The sequence below is a fragment of the Pteropus alecto genome, unplaced genomic scaffold (genome assembly GCF_000325575.1).
Source record: "Pteropus alecto unplaced genomic scaffold, ASM32557v1 scaffold189, whole genome shotgun sequence".
Classification (NCBI taxonomy): Eukaryota; Metazoa; Chordata; class Mammalia; order Chiroptera; family Pteropodidae; genus Pteropus; species Pteropus alecto.
This window is the reverse complement of record NW_006442117.1, coordinates 3,745,382-3,752,954: the sequence shown is the minus strand read 5'-3', so window position 1 is coordinate 3,752,954 and position 7,573 is coordinate 3,745,382. Positions and strand designations below refer to the sequence as shown.

At 56.4% G+C, this 7,573-nt stretch overlaps 1 protein-coding gene across 1 annotated transcript in view; it reads right to left on the bottom strand.

Annotated features, from left to right (window-relative positions):
- RYR2 (ryanodine receptor 2) overlaps positions 1-7,573 on the bottom strand; it is a 561,319-nt gene that overhangs the window by 500,981 nt on the left and 52,765 nt on the right.

The following is a 7,573-nucleotide window of genomic DNA, read 5'->3' as shown; positions in this document are numbered from 1 at the left end:
CAGGGTGCCGGCCCTGCCTCGCCGGCGGAGGAGCCGCAGGGGTGAGAACAGGGCAGACTTCTAGGAGGACAGCCCCTGGGCCGGAGGGGGGCCAGAGGGAAGAGGCCGCTCCCCTCCGCAGGACCCTCACGGAGAGGCCGTCCTGGGTGGGGGTCCCCGCGAGCAACCAGTGCCGGAGAGCAACACGTCCGAGGATTCATGAGGCAGACTCACCCAGCCAACCGCCTGGGAAGGCCCGCTGGGCAGTGGGGAGGCGCTTGGGACGAGGAGAGGATGGCCCAGAGCAGGAAGCAAAGCTCCCGGAGAGCGGGCACAGCTGCTGGTGACTGAGGGACATCTCTAAGCACCAGGTGCAACGCCAGAGACACAGGGCAACGCCCACAGTCCAAGCCACCAGCGGGCACCGTCCAGGGACGACGGCTCACTGTCATCCCTCCAACAACCAACGGGCGGGAGGTGGGCTGGAGGCAGGAGGGCCCCTTCCTGGTCCTGGGGAGGAACGGCGAGCAGCCGACCTGTTGGACCTGCATGAGCGTGGGGTCGGGGCCAGAAGAGACGAAGAACCTGTGAGGAACTGCAGCCTGGGACGACGGAGGGGCCACAAAAGGCCTGGGTGACTCCAGAGGGACAACCAGACAAAAAGAGCCAGAGCCGAACTGGCCGTGCAAACGCCAGCTACCCACCGTCACCCAGTCACGCGACTGGATGAGCCGTGTGCAAGCCTCCTGGATGTGCATTTAGAGAGAAGAGGCATCCACTATGGAAGGGCTGTCAGTGTGTGTGCATGCGTGCAGTGTGTGTGTGTGTGTGCATGTAGTGTGTGTGCACGTATGAGTGTGTGCATGTACGTGTGTGCAGTGTATGTGTGTGTGCAGTGTGTGTGCATGCACGTGCGAGTATGTGCATGTGTGTGTGCATACAGTGTGTGTGTGTGCATGCAGGGGGTGTATGTATGTGGGTGTGCGTGCGTGTGCAGAGTATGTGTGCGCATGTGCATGCACACGCGTGCAGAGTATGTGCATGTGTATGTGTGTGCGCATGCAGGGGTGTGTGTGTGTGTGTGCACACATGCCTGCAGGGGGGGAGGTGGGGGCAGAATGTTCTTGAACTTCCTGGGTGCTTCTCTCGGCGAAACAGCTGCACCTCCCCCCACACAAAGCCACCTGTCTCTCCATTCCCACCTGCCTGACCTCAGTGCCACCCACCACGACCCTGCCCTCCCTCTAAACTCCGGGCGCTCAGTCCTGGGGCCCAGGAGGCACTGGCCGGGTGCCGCCTCGTTTACTGACCGACCTTCGATGGACACGCGTACCGTAAGCCAGACAGAAACCATGGGCGCGGAAGTTACCCCTTGCTCACCTTCCCCCCGTGGCTGAGAAGAAATCCTCAAATCTTAAGTTGCTGATTGACTGAAAAAGTGAAAAACAGATGGAAAGTGCCTTTTGTGTAATTCTCGAAGAGCTTCTGGGGCTGGTGCCTGCTGCGCGTCTGCACAAAGGTTCTCATGGGGTCTGTCAGGGTGCCCGGGGCCAGCCGGGGCTCCCCGCGCGGCCTCGTGCCGTCAAGAGCCTCGTGTGTGCGTGTGTGTGTGTTTAACCGAGGTTGAAAACAGTGCGTGAGCAGGATCCTCGCTTCCTCTGTGTGTGTCTGCTTTTGACCTCTATATAATCTAGTAAGTGTGCAATCAATATTATTTAACTGACTAAAAGAGTAATAAATAGAAACAAATAAAGATGAAATGTATTTTCTGTTTAAAAAAATGTGCCTTTGTTCTACGGGCACGGCTTCCCTCGCCAACGGTGAGACGTCTTCTGGTATATGCGTGTGCGCACACACACACGCACACACATGCACACACGCGCGCACACACACACAGGTTTCTTTTGTAAGTTTTTTGTTTTTTTTTTAACTTATAAAATGCGGTGGCTGGAATCTGGCCGGTAATTTTCCTGGAGGCATCAAAGGCACGAGTCTGGGAACAAAGTGGCCGGAGCCAAGAGTCTGGACTGCTTGCTCATGAGCGGGACCTGGAAGTCACGCCAGCTCTGCCGGTAAGCCTAGAGGGAGGGCTGTCCCCCCGCCACCCCGATGGACCACAGGGCCATCTGAGACAGGCCAGGCATCAGAAGGGACGCTCAGGACCCTGGAAGGAAGCGCTGCCGTGCGGCTCTGGGGCCGGCAGCCCCTGTGAGAACGGGGAGGCCCTTCGCCAGCTCAGGGGACCGCGAGACAGACACAGCAGGACAGAGGGGACGGGGCTGGGGCAGAGGAGGCTCTGGGTCCTGGACGATGGATGAAAGGGGTGACCGACCGGGGGCCAGGGCGGGAACTTTTTGGGCACGTGCGAGGAAGGACCTTCTGTTCTCAGGCGCCAGGCCCAGAACGACCTCAGAGGGACCCCGAGTGGCCCACACACAAAGGCATCGCCTTCCTGCCCCAGCTCCTGCGCCCACGGCAGTGCCGGCTGGGAACTCAAGGCCCAAGGCAGGCGAGGGCCCGGGAGTAAGTCAGGAGGAGGGAAAGAAGTTCGCGCTCCCTAACCCCATCCGCTTCCTCCTCGACTGTTCTGTCTTCTTTCTTCTAATTGCGCACCATCTTCCCGCCCCTTATTATTGAGTAAGCATTCCTTAAAAAGCTCCAAACTTATCTCAATGGGAGCCAAAGAAAAATGGAAAATACTCCATCTCTAACCCAGGCTGCTAGCGAGGGCAGGGAGAAAGGCCCACGGCGAAGGGGCAGAGACGCAGCTACCTGAACCCCAGGGCCCGGGGCCTGGGGCCCGCAGGGGACAGACGGAGGCAGACTGCACCTGCACCACAGAGCTGCTTTAATTGGGGAAAGTTACAAAAATCTGCCTCAGTTTCCATATTTGTAAAGTGGAAAAAATGAGTGCTCACTTTATAATGGTTTGGGGAAAATTAAGTACTTACAATAGTGACCGGCACTGAATACTCACCTCTTCCTTCCTCCCCTCCCCCAAAAAAACATAACTAAATACTTGTTTCAGAATGCAAGGTTTTCCAGAGCAAAGGCAGGTTCTACACATCCCCAGGGGCGTGAGGCACCAAGCGATCTCCGGGTACAGGGCCAGGAAAGAGTAAAGGAGGCCGGCAGAGTCCATCTTGATTTTTATCTTCAAATACAAAAATGTTAATGTGTACAATTTAATTTAAAAAATGATAAAGGAAATGCAACTGGAAATTCAAATCACGATCCAATACATTCACCGGAAATCCAAACGTGCACACATGAAGCCACTGCAGCACAAGGCCCCCGGGAGGGCAGCGGTCACAGCCAAGAGACCCAGGCTGTGAGGCTCGGCCCCTCCCTCTCCAGGCCTCCGGCCAACTGACTGAGGGTCTTACTGGCGTCGCTGGTCACGAATGCACATGGAACAGCACCATGCCTGGTTTCAAAAATAAACTCCCAGAAGTGAAATGCAGTCTTTTATTTAAGCCCATAACCTTCCTGCCAAAAATAAAAAAGTTAAAGTTGCTTCGACTGTATTATAAAAGGCACTTTCCTTCTGCCTTATCCTTCGATCTCTTTTATACTAGACGGTGGTGTCATGAGGATTCCTGAGAAACGGAAACAGGTATTCAGCAGAAATCTTCGTAAATACAAACAGGGACCCAGAGGCCAGGCTTGCGAAACATACGTCTTTCTTGTTTCGCCTGATGTAAGCAACAAAATGAATTTCAACGGTCGCCCAATAAAGGAAAATCGGCTCTGTCATCTGGGGCTCACTCCACCTTAAAAACTAAAGCACGGGAACGAAGACTCACACGGGAGCGAGTCTCCCGGAGTCCTCGGCTCAAGCGGCAACATCCCCTCCCTGTAACTCCGGGCCTTAAATCTCTGCCGTCTGCAGTTTAGGGCTGATGCAAGAGGTCAGCCTGGCAGCTCTGAAGAATTCCACTGTTTATTTATCCACCTAAGGGACAGAGTTTGGACCCTTTACTGCCCTGGAAGGCCTGAATCGTACCAGTTGGAGCATGAGCCATGCAGAAGTTGAAAAAGAAAAGAAAAGATGTATTCGACTTAAAATCAATCCAATTTTAAGAAGGCCATCCGTCAACCCCTATTTTGGAAAGGTTTTGAACAAACGGGCTGGACTAAAATAGACTAAAGTCACAAGTGCACTAGCAGCTCCCACTGGGGACTCGCTCCCACAGCCGGCGGGGGGCGGGGGGCAGGCCTTCTGCTCCAGCTCCTTCAGGAGAGACCCCTGACTCAGGAGGGCAGGCTTTCCTGGACACCCCACAGGCAGACGGGGCAAGAGCTGGTGCCCTCTAGTGGCGAGGTCGCAGAAGACAAGTCCAACATGCGGGAGCGCTGTGTGTTCCCTTCCAGAACTTTCCTCCGGCAAGGAGTAAGAATTCAAGTGGCCTTACTTTTATAGCTAAGTCTCTTCCACGTTTTGCTTCAGGGTCCAGATGGTAGAAAAATTGGCACAGAAGTCAACACCGACCCCGCCCGGACGCCAGCCCTGGGATGAGGACAGGGTGTGTATTCTCTCGCCACTCGGGGAAATTCTAACTGAAACAACGTGGTCCCCAACACTATAAATTTCAGGTCTCATGCCCCACGTGGTGCCATCGAGACCATTCTTATAGGAATCATGAACCAGAAGCGTTAATTTCTGGATTTAAAAAAAAAAAAAAAAAAAAAACCAGGAGCAAAGGTTTACGGTTCCGAAATAACGGGGGAAGAGTAGGGACGTTTCAGGTGCGGCAGGACAGAAGGGCTCCGTGGGACCGAATCCCACGCACAGCGAGTCCAGGAGAGTCCCCAGGGCGGGAGGGCAGCCAGGGCACGCTGTCTTCAGCAGAAAGTATCTGAAACGGCGCATGGCTTAAGGTCACAGCCTCGAAGGCATGTCCCTCCTGTTGAAGAGACCGTCAAACCCTTGTTGAAGAGACTGTCCTCCCTGTATAAACCCAGGACGGTGAAAGTCTATGACAATATAAAATAATTTTCAGGCTCCCCGGGGCCGCGACCTTCGCCATTTCCCTGTGACAGTTCGTAAATCCAATTATTCAGTAATTTATTTGAAGACTCAGACCTCTGCATGAAGAAGGAAAACTCTCCAAGTGAAACCTAGCTTTCTCGGGGCACGTGCTGTCCCCCCGCCTAATGGCTGGCTGTGAGCATCTCCCGAAGCTTGGCACGGGGACCACCAAAGGTTACCTCCTTGACCTCCAGCCCCTGGGCAGAGATGCACCGTGGCCGACCCAGTGGGCATTTCCTTCTCATGGGAGTTTCCAGCAGTCCTCTGTCCCCTGTGATGATGAGAAATGACCCTTTAATTCTGTAGAGCACTTTTCAGCTACAGAGTGGTTTCGGGCGTGGTCCCAGTAAAATGTTACTTTTCCTACATGCGTGGGAGCATGGTCGCCCCGTAACTTCTCACGGCTCCTCGGCTGAACCCGTGCTGCCCAGCCCCACGCAAGCTGCCACGGAAGTATGCGGTGCGTGTGTGAAATGTTTACAGTCGTCAGCTGAAGACCAAGTTCTAGAAACATGCAGTGCTCAGCTCTGGCTTACAAAATTCCAAGTTTCACAGATGGAGCAAGGCTTCCCTTAGCAAGACAAAATTATTACACATATAAATCGTGCCTGTGCTCCTTTGACACACCGCGCCCACCACCCCACCACCCCCCTACCATCTCTAAAACTTAAGGGAAAAGTGCTGACGGGAAGGGCGGCTCGCCGCCTGTACGGTGGCTTCCGACACTGTAACTTCCCGCCGGCCTGTGGCCCAGCAGCTGCCCCACCATCTTGACTGTGTGTATACAGTCCTCTTTCTGGTCCTGTGTTTCTCCTCTGAGCCGCGGCTTCACAGTGGGGTCCCTCCCGCCCCCCGCACCTCCCCTGATCCAAAGCCCTCGGCTGCCCCATCGTGTGGGCCGCAGACCCCACCTCGCCGCTGCTCTTCAGCCTAAGGGGAGAGGGGCTGTCACCTCGCCTCCGCCGGGCCCACCAGCACCGCCCACCCAGGGGCAGTGGAGTGCGAGAGACCTGGGGGGCTTCGACTCATCACCCAAAGTCTCCGCCCGGCCTATTCTTTCTCTAGAATGTGGAGAAGAAATTAGCAAAGGGAGGAATACTGGTAATATTTCCAACATTTTGATTTGCCCGGAAGCGGTACTGAGGTGATCAGTCAGGAAGGCAGAGCCCCCCGAGTGCTCCCTCGGCCCTGTGGGGACGCAGCAAGCAGGCGCCACCTGTGAGCCGGGAAGCGGGCTCTCCCACACACCGGGTCTGCAGGAGCCTGCCCTTGGACTCCCCTGTCTCCAGAGCCATGAGAAGTACACGTCTGCTCCCCGTGACCCACTCGGTCCGTGGTGCCGTCAGAGCGGCCAGAGGGACCGAGACCTCTGCCTTCAAGGACGGTGTCAAGACAGAGGAACCCAGTAGGTTAGCGATGCACGGGAAACACCTGGAAAGGTGCACACCTGCATTTAGAGAGAAAGTGAAAGCAGACTCTGGCGGGCCCCGAAACCAGGATCAGGTGACAAGTATTTGCTACAACGAAAGCGTTTTCCGCGGGGTTCCCGTGTGCAGCAGGCGTCCCCCGGTGCGTGTAAGCTGTACGCTGACTTTCGCTTTTCCTTCGACTCATCACATCTGCAAAGCCTGTGAAGCCTGCCGCATCCACGCAAAGGCGCAGAGGTGGAAACGGGACCCAGGGAAGGGGTCGCCAGCCCGCCCCAGCCCCACTGGCCCCTCCGAACTGGGGCCCCGTCTGCTCCCCGCCTCCTACCAAGCCCCTCTGGTTGCCACTGCCCCGACGTCACTCCACGTCCCTCTGCGTCCACACCCGCGCTGCCTCTCCCCTGGGGAACACGCCTAGTCGGCTGACCAAGGAGGGCCGTCCGCGGACTGTGCCACTTACAGGACAATCGTCACAACCACTTTCATTTGACACAAGTATCAACTGATCCCTCTGGCCGCTCCTGAAGCCCCAGTCCCTCAGCGTCCCTCTGTCCCTCCTCCTGCCTCCGGATCCAGCGCTCATGCCCACCTCCACCCCCGCCCCCGAGCCGCGGCCCCAGCGAAGCAGTGACGTTGTCTGTGTGAGCCCCGTCCTCAGGGCTGACACGGCTCTCTCCCTGGTTCTCTGAGCCCAGCCCCGTGTCGGCCCCGACTCCCCGCAGAAGCGTCCACTCCATCACTGTCCCTGGGCTGCCCTCGCTCTCCTGTCTTCATCCTTTTCCTGGTTGATGGTCCAGGCAGCCCCACATCGACAGATGAACCAGCTGCCCCCTTGGCATATTCTAGGGTGTTTCTAAAAGTCTCAGCGTCTTCCCAGCTCTTCTCCGAGAACGGCGTCACTGTGGGCGCCCGACATCCAGCCCAAAGTCCCTGCGTGTCCATCAAGGAGCCTGCTGTCTGGGCTCTCAACTTCTGGGCGCTCTCTCTACTCAATGATCGCACAGAGCAGTGCTGTCCGATCAAAAACATACTGTCCTCCATTCCGACCCACCCCTGGAGGCTCCTCTCCCACACGCCGCCTTCGCCCTGGCGCTAAAAGCGGCACTTTCTGCGTCCAGGGCACCTTAGACTCGAC